This window comes from Pecten maximus, chromosome 7, assembly GCF_902652985.1.
Source record: "Pecten maximus chromosome 7, xPecMax1.1, whole genome shotgun sequence".
NCBI lineage: Eukaryota > Metazoa > Mollusca > Bivalvia > Pectinida > Pectinidae > Pecten > Pecten maximus.
In genome coordinates, this window is record NC_047021.1 from 22,256,941 (window position 1) to 22,272,846 (window position 15,906).

The following is a 15,906-nucleotide window of genomic DNA, read 5'->3' on the forward strand; positions in this document are numbered from 1 at the left end:
AAACTTGATATTATCTGCTATACACACAGACCCCGAGGTCGGCTTTTTGCCAAATTATACAAAATTTGAGTGTGTTTGGCCTATCTACTGCAGATTTACACATAATGACTTACAGAGGTTATACCATTAGGTGTAACACAGAAATGCTGTGAAGGCCTTTTTTCTCTGTCAAATACTTGGGTGGAAAATTAATCCGACAAAATGGGAAAAGTGATGTTGGTTTTTATACAAATGGGTGTATCAATTTTCACCTTGGACAGGTAAGTATGCTGTCAGCTGAAAAGTAATCCAGCTATCTATCATGGACATCTTAAATTACAATTAATCTTCAGCGGGGCCCACAGAAAACGGTCATATGATCTAACTGGGTGGAACATTGACATGTACATATTCCCATGTCATGTGATCGACTGTGACAAATGTTCCCCCATTAAGGGCCAGATTCCCTAATTCCCTGTGACAACTACAAGGATAGGGTCCGAGGTCCGTATCACACAGATTCAGGGCCTTGTACGCTTCAACACCCAAGATCAAACATTCACAAACTTTCTGTCATTGATCTAAGACATCGTAAATTCTTGGCTTAGTGGTACAGGATAATGTTAATTCTTCCCACAGGAATTTAATAAACACACAACTATTTATCATGGTGAAAATGATATTGTGATATAGTTCATCTTAAAGCTCCACAGATCAGTCTCCAATCAGTTATAGTTATCTGAACCAGTGAGTTTGGATAATCTCTCTACTATAATGTTTCTTTGTAAACCACATACAAAGTACAATGTAGCCCCAATTCTCATTCATTCATACTTACAAAACCAGAAAATTAACAATATTTAAACATAACACTCTATCCTATTTACAGGAAAGTTGGTAATAAATTTGATTTGAATTTGAGAAATTAATGAAAAATTGTTCTAATGAAACAAATCATCTTGACATACACTAAGATATTTCTTTTTAATAATCAGAATTTCATTGGACGATGAATAGGAATAGAGTGGCCTGTCTGCCCACCACACAGACAGCACTCTCATTATCTGACAAGTATCTACTGAGTCAATACAAGCACACCGTCTTCCTCCTGCTGGTAGGGGAAGCTACTCCGGCATTCAGTCGGTCGCTATCAGAGACCAAACTCTCAAGAAGCTATGCCAGTTTTGTAGTAGCTGATCTCTATGGAAAAGTAAACGACAGACAAAAATGCAAGCATATTGTTGAGACAGGAAGCATTTCCAAACTATTCTGCAGACTGTATGGTACCAAGAAATTACAAGATATTTAGAACTCAAATTTCAAATACAGAGTTACATGGCATGATTTATCCAACCCCAGATATTATGATACTGACACGAGTTTGAATAGAAAAAGAGAGAACCACACCCTCAAACCATTAGATAGAAAGAATCAGGAAAAGTAGAAAGTAATGTGAGTCGTATAGTGGGGTTCAATTAACTAATGCTAAAATTCCAATTGTCTGAATATCACCAGAAATGTACAGGCAGTGTATCAAGTCGTACTTTATGACACGTCACCCTACAGATATTTACCACAGGTCAACAACAGTGCAAAGCTATGTTGCCATCATCATCAACTAATTAATTGTCTTTTAATCCTAAAACTATGGTGTACGTGTGGCGTGACTTTGACGGAGGAGTCCTCCGGATGCACAGGAGATTAACCTAGAATTAGTGATAATCCTGTGTAAACAACGAGCTACTGGGTAATCGTTCATATGGACGTCTTCCTGTCTTGTGGAGCTGAGGGCCCTCCACTCAGCAAAGACTGAGTTTCCAGTTATGCATAGACTGAAACCAAAACACAGATTGTGTTCTCTGTAAAAAAATGATTTCAGAATAATCCCATTTATTGATTTTAAAAAAAAAATGTCCCGTTACATCTTCTATAATTCCTGGTGACATGCACAATTTTGCAATCTTGAAAGATTACATGATATGCTAGAGGGAACAATGCATGATTACACAAGTTTTCAATTTGGTACTTATAATTTATCAGGAATATTTCTTTCACAAGTATTTTACTAGAAATAAAGTGTCAACATACAGTTTTTTAAGTATTTTCATGAAGTACTAAACCTAAATGCTTCCAAACATGGCAGTTCATTAAGACATGTTTTATTTTACTTCAGAACTTAATCTTTTACTCATGAATAACGATTCTGTCTGCTATTGTTTTATGTATTTATATATAAGTGTAATAATCCGTATCGGTTTATGATACATATTGTCAGCTTGTCCAGACTCCAGTTTACTACAGAAACAGCAAACCCTATTCCTGGCCATCTCCTGGGACAGGTTACTGATACTATGATAACTGATACAGGCGTATAGACAGATCTGTCAGGGTCGTGTGTTCACCTGGAAGGCATTTCTTTAATAATGAATCTGTAATCTCCTTATAAATGTCCTCTGATCTGTCGGTCACAGATATAACTTAGGGTACGACCAGATCCTGGGAGTGTAGGGTTTCACGCCAAAAACATATATAAAAAAAATCTCCTTCATCAACCCCCAGCTGCCTCTACGGTTGTCCTGACTATCAAAGATAGAGTTCACATAAAATGATAAAGCTAATCTATTCCTATTGACAATCCAAATCGGTTATATCCCTCTCATCTTTATCAATATCTCACCATCAGTTATTTAATGCACTTAACACCAATCACATACCAATATTTTCGGCCATTACAACTCATCTCCGAAACGATCTACATGTACAGCACATCCATGGCCTCTATTCTCCTTCTTTTAAACATGCTCTTTTCTGTGAAATCCTCCATTAAAAGGGAACTCATTTTAATGGTTATAACAGGAAAATAGATGTCCAGAAAAGAAACTAATCAAATGAAAAAATCAGATCATCTAAATATTTTAGAGGCAAAAGAGAGGACACCCTGTGTACAGAGAAGGGAAGATGAGCCTTTTACAGCGGAGACTCCAGTTAAATGGAATTGAGTTTTTTAAAAAGATAATTTCAGCAAACGGATATCACCCATTAATTTAATAGTTAAATATGAAACAGTTGATTCAGGAATTGGAAGTAGAACCTATAAATGTCATGTGTTTCCATCTGTCAAAAGCCAATCAAGGAATCCATATGAATAGTCTTGTGTGTTATTTATCAAATAATGACATACAATCTTGAGAATCAGCTTATCCATTAAAAGGAATTTTTTAACATTTGGATGGAAAATTGAAAGATGAGTTAAAATATGGTATTTAAATCTACTTCAGAATACAGTAAAACACCTCCCATAGAGGGGAAATTTGAACCACTATTTTACCTTGACCTTCGGTACATTTTATTAGTCAGATAAATGACCAAGTCAGATCAGGACAAAACTTGGTATATAATACAAGACGTATCAGATGGAATGTAACCCTCCAGGATCAAACGGAATATATAAACAGTGACAACATAAAATCTTCCTGGGGTCTCGCCATCCTGGGGCTTCGATTGTTGGCCGCGAGTGGACTGTCTCCTCCAGTGTGTTAGAGTACACTATAGGAGCAAGGAGTACCATTAACCAACCATTACCAACATCTACACTTAATCTTTTACACTTGGTAAAGCCAATCGAAAGTCATGTACCTACACAAGTTAAGTAAATACATCTTCGTGTAACCTTTCCTCTCTCAAGAGCTTGATTCAGAGTTATGTACAGCTAGGGTTAGATAAATAGTTAACAGGGGCAGCCAGTCCTTAGGACACTAGCCCTGGAGTCTTCAGGACATCAACCCAAGGGAGTCCAGCCAGTCCTTAGGACACTAGCCCTGGAGTCCTCAGGACATCAACCCCAGGGAGTCCAGCCAGTCCTTAGGACACTAGCCCTGGAGTCTTCAGGACATCAACCCCAGGGAGTCCAGCCAGTCCTTAGGACACTAGCCCTGGAGTCCTCAGGACATCAACCCCAGGGAGTCCAGCCAGTCCTTAGGACACTAGCCCAGGAGTTCTCAGGACATCAACCCCAGGGAGTCCAGCCAGTCCACATCTTCATAGACATTAGCCCCTACAGGGTATCACCACATATTCAGGGGACATTAGCCCCAGGGTATCACCACATCCTCAAGGACATTGGCCCCAGGGTATCACCACATCCTCAGGGACATTGGCCCCAGGGTATCACCACATCCTCAGGGACATTAGCCCCAGGGTATCACCATATCCTCAGGGACACTAGCCCCAGGGTATCACCACATCCTCAGGGACATTAGCTCTAGAGTATCACCACAACTTCAGGGATATCAGCCCCAGGATATCACCACATCCTCAGGGACATTGGCCCCAGGGTATCACCACATCCTCAGGGACATTAGCCCCAGGGTATCACCATATCCTCAGGGACACTAGCCCCAGGATATCACCACATCCTCAGGGACATTAGCTCTAGAGTATCACCACAACTTCAGGGATATCAGCCCCAGGATATCACCACATCCTCAGGGATATTAGCCCCAGGGTATCATATCTTTAGGGAAATCAGCCCTAGGGTATCACCACATCCTGGGACATTAACTTAAGCGCCAAAGGGAAATGAACCCCTGCAATAGACCCTTATAATGACGTACAGTAAGTGACAGATGTACATCTTAACAATCATAAACAACTCTGATGTACATCTTAACAATCATAAACAACTCTGATGTACATCTTAACAATCATAAACAACTCAGATGTATATCTTAACAATCAGTAACAACTCTGATGTACATCTTAACAATCAGTAACAACTCAGATGTACATCTTAACAATCATAAACAACTCTGATGTACATCTTAACAATCATAAACAACTCTGATGTACATCTTAACAATCAGTAACAACTCTGATGTACATCTTAACAATCAGTAACAACTCAGATGTACATCTTAACAATCAGTAACAACTCTGATGTACATCTTAATAATCATAACAACTCTGATGTACATCTTAACAATCAGTAACAACTCAGATGTACATCTTAACAATCAGTAACAACTCTGATGTACATCTTAACGATCATAAACAACTCTGATGTATATCTTAACAATCAGTAACAACTCTGATGTACATCTTAACAATCAGTAACAACTCTGATGTACATCTTAACGATCATAAACAACTCTGATGTACATCTTAACAATCAGTAACAACTCTGATGTACATCTTAACAATCAGTAACAACTCTGATGTACATCTTAATAATCAGTAACAACTCCGATCAGTAACAACTCTGATGTACATCTTAACAATCATAAACAACAACAAATATTTTAGGTATTCCAACAGGAAGTGCACAAGGAACTGAGTAGAACTCAACCAGTTCATTAGTCCTGCTGTCATGTACACTTAGCCCAATGTATGCAAATCATTCAGGACTTACTCTGTACAATTAAGTTTAATTAAACAATTAGGGTTAATTATACTGTAATATAGAGATCAGTTCCAGGAAGAGATTAAATTTGATGTCCTTATGCATGTAGTTAACCTATATTGTATACATGTGTATAAAATAATGTGTAATAAACCCATATATATCATAATAAACTAGTACCATATACATCATATTAAACTCATGTTTATCAAAATAGATCTAGTAGCATAGACATCATAATAAGTCTAGTACCGTATACACCACAATAAATCGAACACTAACCACAATAAATCTAGTACCGTATACACCACAATAAATCTGTTATTGTATACATCATAATATACCTACATATATCATATACGTCATAATAAATCCAGTACAGTGTATGTCATAATAAACCCAGTACCGTATACGTCATAATAAACCCAGTACTGTATACGTCATAATAAATCTAGTACTGTATACGTCATAATAAACCCAGTACAGTATACGTCATAATAAACCCAGTACCGTATACGTCATAATAAATCTAGTACCATATACATAATAATAAATCTTGTACCATATACATAATAATAAATCTAATCACAGTAAACCTTGTATCGTATTCATTTTTGTATCATATTCTGTATTACATATTATAATAATCTTTGAAAATTACTGTATACTCACATATACATAATAAAATTCCTGAAGTGTTTATAAGATAACGATAATTCGTGAGGTTATGAGTAGGTGTATGACATGTATCATTTGAAACTCTAGTTTTCATTGTATTGAGTTATGTACTTACAGACACTAATGATGTGTCTAAATCGCCAATATCGTAACACCTGCCTGTTACAAAATAATCTGTTTAATACTTCATAAAACCAATTACACACAAGCCATAAAAGGCAAAGCTACAATTATAATCTGTTATTATAATTCCTCAAGTATTTTAATACGCACAATCACTTTGACCTACTTCAATTAAAGTTGTTTCGTAATCCATTTTGATTCTGTATTTGCCTGTGATACTAACAAACTCTGATTTGAAAATATATTTTACAAAGCCAGTCACTGATACGATTTTCTCCAAATGATAACACAAACAAATATAGGTCTCCTTAAACTCTACAAATATTTGTTAAGCTCCTTAGCTTGGCTATGGACATTTCCTAAGGCAGGCGACCAGGGAAGTGTAAGGCAGAGGCTTTGTTACAAGGATGTGTATCCCGCCGGCCTATTGTCCCCAGATTAGGATAACTTATTAATTTCTTCCTTTGATGTCTATAAGCTTGTTTAACACTCAGTATATTACATGTTTTGTTAGGAAGTGCGGCTTAACTTCAAATGTTTTACTCTGGCAAATATGTGTTTTGCTCAGAAATACATCAAATTCGGATACCTTTATCCCCTTTATTGTTTTGTTGACATTTATTAGATGGGAAACTAATCAAATAACTTTTAAGTTGTTAATTATTCTTAACAAAAAATAACATCTCCTTGAAATTCACTGTTACCCAAATGTTGTGATTTCTCATTACAGTTTCTGTTTGTCTATTGTTGACAAAGTAATGAGTTTTACTTATATTCTCAAGTGATTATTAAGAAAAAAGTTATTTTGACTGTAAATTTACAAAGCAAATCAAAGCCCGGAAACAAACATAATGACGCTTGTACTATAATGAAAGACATTGTAACGTGACATTTAGAAGAACTCGATTGGCTGTTGTTTCAAGCTTCTCTGGCACCAAGATTACCGTCTGTGTCGCTAGAGAGCACTTTGGGGATTTGACTTCATGTTCCTCGTATGTCCCACCAGCTCAATTTTCCGTGATTCTTGTCTGAGATTCAATAATTGCGTCTCACCCTGCCATTTATAGCTGGAGACTCTGCCATCTCGTGTTTAACACACGACAGCAACGTCTACCTGACTCCAGACAGTGTGACCCTCCAATGACAGCCTCCAAAACGCTCATACTTCAACAATATTCATACACTTCTGACAGAAACATGTCCGCCTTTCATGGTATGCACCTTCTCGACTTTGTCTATACCCACTCTCTTTTTAATGAGGTGTCATTTATCATGGTGCCAGCCAAAATTAATAAATATTGAATAGAAATGTCATACACACAACTGTTTCTCAGGAAGCCAGTTTGTCTTTAATACATTCTGGAGGAATAGAATTCTTTTTTTAATCTTTTAATCATTACAATTACCTATTGCTGAAATTCCTCCCAAAGAAATAGAATGGATTTTTTTTTTTAAATCTTTTGAACAATTATTACATTGACTATATACTGATAAAATTAACATGCTCACTTTGCCTGAAATTCCCCCGGAGAAATAGAATGGATTTTCTTTACTTTTTTAACAATTATTACCTGATCAAATCATCATGTTTACTTTGCCCTGAATTTTTCTCTTTGATATTAAATACCTTTAAATGTATGTAAACAGACAACATATTTTATTTATTGAGTAAATATTACGATTGAATTTTTATATGAAGCATTTTCTCGAGTCAATTTCCTCTACAGTATATGCTGTGTTTAGTGTGGCGGTCTGAACTGATCTCATTTATCAATGATTACATGCTTATACAGCATCAACGTCACAAATTGTATTCACGATTGAAAATCAAACATTTTAACTCTGAGAAGGAGTGTTTATCTACAGTTACTGAGTCAAATCGGTGGCTTACGACATTATCTTCAATGTACCTACGCAGTAAATCACTATGTAAAATCACAATTAAACAGGAACACTTTTCAGTGACAACACATCGGATGTCGGGTACAATGGTGTCTCCTCCTGTGTGTACTTGAGTGATACATTGATAAAATACAAATGTACATCAATGCAATAAAATTTGTATAACCATAAAATCATTGAATTACATTTAAATGAATTCAAACTTGACTTTTGAACTTGAAATGCTCAATTTCTTGAACCTGAACATTATTATTTACAAATTATTTGAATTTATTTTTATTTGGCAGATGGCAGTGTTCTGGGTACTCTTGGGCAAGAAATGACATGACAGTGTTCTGGGTACTCTAGGGTAAGATGTGAGACGACAGTGTTCTGGGTACTCTGGGGTAAGATGTGACATGACAGCGTTCTGGGTACTCTAGGGTAAGATGTGACACAACAGTGTTCTGGGTACTCTAGGCTAAGATGTGACACGACGGCGTTCTGGGTACTCTGGGGTGAGATGTGACACGACAGTGTTCTGGGTACTCTGGGGTGAGATGTGACACGACAGTGTTCTGGGTACTCTTGGGTAAGATGTGACACAACAGTGTTCTGGGTACTCTAGGCTAAGATGTGACACGACGGCGTTCTGGGTACTCTGGGGTGAGATGTGACACGACAGTGTTCTGGGTACTCTGAGGTAAGATGTGACATGATAGTGTTCTGTGTACTCTGGGTTAAGAAGTGACACGATGCCATATATGCCATTCATGTTGACATTGTCAGAAGTGTTTCTGTTGGAATCAATAAATAATAAAGTTTGCCATATTATCAAAAATTGTTATCTACACTTATATGACTAACAATGACTTAACCATGAATGACTATTAATTATACTTGTTTTCCGTTCACTACACACGCGAGGAGTGTCATTCAATAACAACCATTCCTCTAGTTGGTGTCTTCATTAAATCTCTATTCATAAAAAAAATAAAAGTCTTTCTTTTTTATCTGATGACACTACAACTGAAATATGGGTAACATGTCATCCAATTCTGTCCTTAAACGTGTGAGGTAAACATATCACCCGAATTACACTGTCACAAGCAGACAGGCTAATTAGACAATTGTCCTTATTTACGTCAATCCAGAGACATTATGCATTGGTGTAATTTCTCGATCAACTTGCCAGACATCTCCCTTTTATTCAGGAACGTACCTCGACAGACATCATACCTGCCAAATAATACCCCCATCGATATCTAGAATCCAACATTACAGTTTTACAAAACTTTCAACTCAACTCAAATTTCAATATTTGATCATTTTTCTTTCTAATGTATGTTTATATCTAATATTTCATTTCTTAAAATTAATGTAAATTTAATTTCCAGCTAAGTGTGATTTAATTACCATTATGGTGGAGCGACAACCTAGAGCATTTCTCAGGACCGCCACCATCGTAGATAGTATGACAATTATCATTACACCTTGGGTGTTATGTAAATTTTTGCAAGTCATCTGACAAAAGCTAGTAAAATCCCTAATGACCACTGCTGACCCTTCTATTGGCAATCTGTCAAATGCAGAGGGGTATCAAAAGCCACCATTGACAAGATTACGGTTAGCGACAAAAATATAATAGGACTGTCATAAATCCTGTAATTAGCGACCATACGACTACTCCGTGGCGTCCTGTTTTTAAAGGAACATTGTACATCTTTATGGATAGGTATGAGACACTCTTCGGTTTTAAACAAGATAAACGTTTGCTGACATGCATATTTACGTTGTTTAACAAAGATGTTCACCATGGCAGGTTAGACCTTCTCTGTGAATCTATGTGATATATAGGTATGTAAGTTAAACTCGGAGTCAAAGGGCTTCACTTTTGGGGAAAAAACTTACATTAATATTTCTGAACCTTTGTGTGAATATCCCCATAAAAAACTGTGACACTTTTGTTAAACGAGAAATAAGCATGTTTTATAAATCATTATTACACATGACACGTGTTGTGATCGATACTTCATCAAGTGGGATCAACTTTAAAGAGGTCGGTATGAAATGAATATTTACAACAAGGTACACTGTCAAGACACTTACACCTATGGTTTTGTAGCAAGTCACCACAGGTATTAATAGTGAGACACTACAGGTGTAACAGTGAGACGCTACAGGTGTAACAGTGAGACGCTACAGGTGTAACAGTGAGACGCTACAGGTGCAGTGAGACGCTACAGGTGTAACAGTGAGACGCTACAGGTGTAGCAGTGAGACGCTACAGGTGTAGCAGTGAGACGCTACAGGTGTAACAGTGAGACGCTACAGGTGTAACAGTGAGACGCTACAGGTGTAACAGTGAGACGCTACAGGTGTAGCAGTGAGACACTACAGGTGTAGCAGTGAGACACTACAGGTGTAGCAGTGAGACGCTACAGGACCACAAATGGGACAATCAGAAAATACAGGTGTAATGGTTAGATACAGGTGTAATGGGTAGATACAGGTGTAATTGGTAGATACAGGTGTAATTGGTAGATAAATGTATACTAGTTAGACACCACAGGTGTGATGGTTAGACACCACAGGTGCGATGGTTAGACACCACAGGTGCGATGGTTAGACACCACAGGTGCGATGGTTAGACACCACAGGTGTACATGGCTGACCCACAGGTGTGATGTTAGACACAAGGTGTGATGGTTAGAACAAGGTGTATGGTAGAACAAGGTGTGATGTTAGACCCCAAGGTGTGATGGTAGACACACAGTGTGATGGTAACACAGTTATGGTAGACACCACAGGTGTAATGGTTAGACACCACAGGTGTGATGGTTAGACACCACAGGTGCGATGGTTAGACACCACAGGTGCAATTGTTAGACACCACAGGTGCGATGGTTAGACACCACAGGTGCGATGGTTAGACACCACAGGTGCGATGGTTAGACACCACAGGTGTAATGGTTAGACACCACAGGTGTAATGGTTAGACACCACAGGTGTGATGGTTGGACACCACAGGTGCGATGATTAGACACCACAGGTGTGATGATTAGACACCACAGGTGTGATGGTTAGACACCACAGGTGCGATGGTTAGACACCACAGGTGTGATGGTTAGACACCACAGGTGTGATGGTTAGACACCACAGGTGTAATGGTTAGACACCACAGGTGTAATGGTTAGACACAACAGGTGTGATGATTTGACACCACAGGTGTAATGGTTAGACACCACAGGTGTAATGGTTAGACACCACAGGTGTGATGATTAGACACCACAGGTGTAATGGTTAGACACCACAGGTGTGATGGTTAGACACCACAGGTGTGACTGAAAGACACCTTTTGACAGTTCTTGCATGTTTTTTATACAGCAACTATTACCTACATATTTTAAGACATTTTGTTATGAATCAGTACAACCTCTACTGTGCATGTAGTACAGGTTTCCTGAGTACACCATCCTCCCTACAACACACCTGTTCCTCTGTCACATAGATATACCTACAGCTATCAGAACACTACCTACTCAATATTTTACTCCATCACTCTTGTCAGAGAGGTATTTTTGAATCTAGTTTGTCATCCATGTTACCCCTATGTGCAGAAACCAGCAGCTGGATGAATACTTCCTACAACTCATTCACATATTTCCATTAATACTGTATGTCAATGAGGTCATTTCTCTGTAAAAGGAAACTATATGAATTTGACTTTAGAAGTCACATAATGAACAGCTGCTGCACTGATCTTACATAGCTTATGAGAATCGAGAAAGTATTAAATCTCCGACTGCAGGTAACAAAGTTCAAGGTCATCCATCTAGAGTTGGAAAAGGCCTGGATAGGACACACTTTCATGAGGACAGACAACAACATCAACTTCAACTTGTACTAGTTCACTGAATCAATTTTTTTATGTTTTGGTTTAAGATTTTGAAACATATTTATCAAGGCTGTAGCCATCCTTTCCGCTAACTGACGATTCAAGTAGCTGAACATTACCCTCACATCTGCCACCTCGTATCAATCAGTCGGTCCATCAATACCGACAGACAACGCTTGAAGAGTTCCGATGTACAATTGTCACCATGTTGCTTTTCACCCTGCAATTTTTCTAGAGGAGATTACCGATCTAGTTGGCTATTAAAAGCAAAGCGAGCTAAACCATTACCCGGGCCTAGCTCTCAGAGAAGTGCGCACAAAGACCTCCCTCCCTGCACGGCACAAACACCCGTAATCGAAAATGTGACAAATTACTTGTAATGTTCTCCATTAACATCTCACCTAATGGTTTGAGAAATGAGCAAATAAAGGTATTAAATCAACATCAAAGACACAATCTTGGTGAGGTGTGTCAAATGGCTATGTGCTCATCATAGAGATACATTGAATGTTTGTACACAATATCATAAACAATTCAATCTACATAGGCTTTATCAGAGTACTGTAGTAACACAGCTGACAACGGTCAAATCCTTACAATACCACTTCAACAAATAAGTCAATATCTATTAGGAGAATCAAAAGACACACCTGTACTTGTAAATTATACAAAAAAGTTCAAACTGCCTTTTGAGTGAGAAAGTCAAAGAGTTGATACATATAAGTACTGTGTTAGCCGTAATGGGGCAGTGAGATAATCTTGTGATATTTATCAAGTAGCTCTTACATTTGAGTGTATTCCTGATAACAGAAAAGATCCTCGATACATCAGGATCGGTAAAAGGAGGAGATGCTGTTTAGGAATATTAAAGCCTTTGATAGCATTATTGTACAAACTAAGAGTACTTACAAGTCTATCCTGAACCCCCAACACTACCGAACATATATTTACTAATGTAAAAGTCGAGAGTACACTAGGTCTGGCCTTACAAGCTCAGGCTAGTGGGAATTTCTCTAAGCATTATAAGGCTGGTGGGATGTTTGGTCAGAGACCAAGAGGTCACAAGTTGAAGCCCTAGCACAAGTGGAATATTTTACTCCTTCCTATTGCAGATTTGGTGCTGTTGATCAATCCAAGTGCAATCTAAAGATTGATAGGCTTCATTGGAGCCAAACAATCTGGGTTGCTGTTGTCTTCAAGGGAGGAAGGAGTTAGTGTAAAAGTAGAGAGTTAAGGTTACCTTACTACTAGTTTAAGCTAGCAGGGATTTTCCTTAAGCCTAACAGTAGAATGTCTGCTCAAAGAGAGGTCCCTAGTTTGAGCATGGGTAGGGTATTTTTATTGCTCCTTCCTATTACACTATAACTAAATACAGGTAAACCTATTACACCAGAACCAAATACAGGTAAACCTATTACGCTAGAACTAAATACAGGTAAACCTATTACACTAGAACTAAATACAGGTAAACCTATTACACTAGAACTAAATACAGGTAAACCTATTATACTAGAACTAAATACAGGTCAACCTATTACACTATAACTAAATACAGGTCAACCTATTACACTATAACTAAATACAGGTAAACTTATTACACTAGAACTAAATACAGGTAAACCTATTATACTAGAACTAAATACAGGTCAACCTATTACACTATAACTAAATACAGGTCAACCTATTACACCAGAACCAAATACAGGTAAACCTATTACTCTAGAACTAAATACAGGAAAACCTATTACACTATAATTAAATACAAGAAAACCAATGACCATTACACGTACACATCAGGTGCTATATTACATGCAAGATTTTTGCTATATAAATCTCTTTATTGAAGATTTTCACCTGTCCAGTTAATTTCTATTTGGACAGTTACCTGAAGATTCAATAGAACATACTATTCTGATGGTTGAGGTGACAGTCTCCATATTACACCTTCAACTCAATGGTCATACAGATCTAAAGAGCATCCAATTGTCTATTTTGCAAGAATTTCTCATTAAAGTAAGCTTATTTTCTGAAGTTTGACCCGAGCAGCAGGCGATGACCCTTCAGTTTAGACACCTGCCCTCCTTCTGTTCTAGGTAACAATACATTAGGAGGGCATATCAACGGTCCTTCAATCTAACGGCCATTGTTAATCTACCAACTCACACCTAACAATCCTTTTGTCATGATTTCTAAATCAACGTCCTGTTTTGTGTTATTTACTAGGTGTTTCTGACCATTAATGTAGCCACAATGACCAATCACTAGAAAACAGCTGACCCTCCGACCGGACACAAGAGTGATTCACACATCTTGTTACGCACCCTTCAGAACTCTCTTGTTTTCCTACTCATCAGCTGCGATTCAAATTGAATCTAATATGATTGTAATCACCTGGTCAGCAGTACTGCTGACCATTGCTAATCAAGTGGACATTAGTCTGGACAATGACAGGGTTTTAGTTGACCATCCACTCTATATGATTTTCACAAATCCCCAATGGTCAACTCTCGGAAGTTTGACAGTAAACCTTGTTAAAGAAATTTGGTCCTCTGACCAAATGTTGACCATGTCAAGTTCTTCAATAAATGATCAGTTTTAGAATAGATAATCAGGGCTAATTAGCAGACCAGTATTAATATTCCGATTTGTGGAGATATTGGGTGACGCATTGTCAGAATATGGTGGTGGTTAAGACAGTTATAATGATGTAGCTGGTTTATACGGACTATCACAAGACGACTCAGCACAAACAGGCCTGGTTTGTAATTAACATACATGATCAGCAATTAGTGTACACCAACAATCTGCAGGCATTAGACAGGATAAATCTAATTCCATCTTGAGTTTCTAATCAGATTTATAGATTGACAGTTTCATATTTCAGAATAATGCATCGCTGCAGTTAAATGTCTGCAGAGACATTAACATTTTTTGTGTCTCCTTCAACTTATTAAGAAAATTTCCTTGCATTCTTACGACATGTAACCCAAGTCAAGCTACTATTCTGGTACTGAGATCGTAACCTACATTACTAAGGAACATAATGAATATATCGTATTGCATGAAGATTTCAGATTTTGCAAATACAAGTTCACTTCTAATCAAACAGATTTTTATGTCAGCTTTAATTATACTTCCTAAATACAGTAAAATATCCACAAAAAGTCAGCTCCTATGTATTATGATTTACTGCTTATAAGGCCCAGTCTCCTGATATAGAGCTTTATCATTGAACTATTTTAAGCAGAATGTGAGCTCCCTGTCTTTAGTGGACAATGAGTTCCCTGTCTTTAGTGGACAGTGAGATCCCTGTCTTTAGTGGACAGTGAGCTCTCTGTCTTAGTTGACAGTGAGATCCCTGTCTTTAGTGGACAGCGAGATCCCTGTCTTTAGTGGACTATGAGCTCCCTGTCTTTAGTGGACAGTGAGATCCCAGTCTTTAGTGGACAGTGAGATCCCTGTCTTTAGTGGACTATGTGATCTCTGTCTTAGTTGACAGTGAGATCCCTGTCTTTAGTGGACAGTGAGATCCCTGTCTTCATTGGACTATAAGCTCCCTGTCTTTAGTGGACAGTGAGATCCCTGTCTTTAGTGGACAGTGAGATCCCTGTCTTTAGTGGACAGTGATATCCCTGTCTTTAGTGGACTATAAGCTCCCTGTCTTTAGTGGACAATAATATCCCTGTCTTTAGTGGACAGTGAGATCCCTGTCTTTAGTGGACAGTGAGATCACTGTCTTTAGTGGACAGTGAGCTCCGTCTTTAGTGGAGAGTAAGCCCCTGTCTTCATTGGACTATAAGCTCCCTGTCTTTAGTGGACAGTGAGATCCCTGTCTTTAGTGGACAGTGAGATCCCTGTCTTTAGTGGACAGTGATATCCCTGTCTTTAGTGGACTATAAGCTCCCTGTCTTTAGTGGACAATGATATCCCTGTCTTTAGTGGACAGTGA

At 38.0% G+C, this 15,906-nt stretch overlaps 1 protein-coding gene across 4 annotated transcripts in view; it reads right to left on the reverse strand.

Annotated features, from left to right (window-relative positions):
* LOC117331919 (E3 ubiquitin-protein ligase PDZRN3-B-like) overlaps positions 1 to 15,906 on the reverse strand; it is a 191,628-nt gene that overhangs the window by 151,999 nt on the left and 23,723 nt on the right. The gene's annotated exons all lie outside the window — the stretch shown is intronic.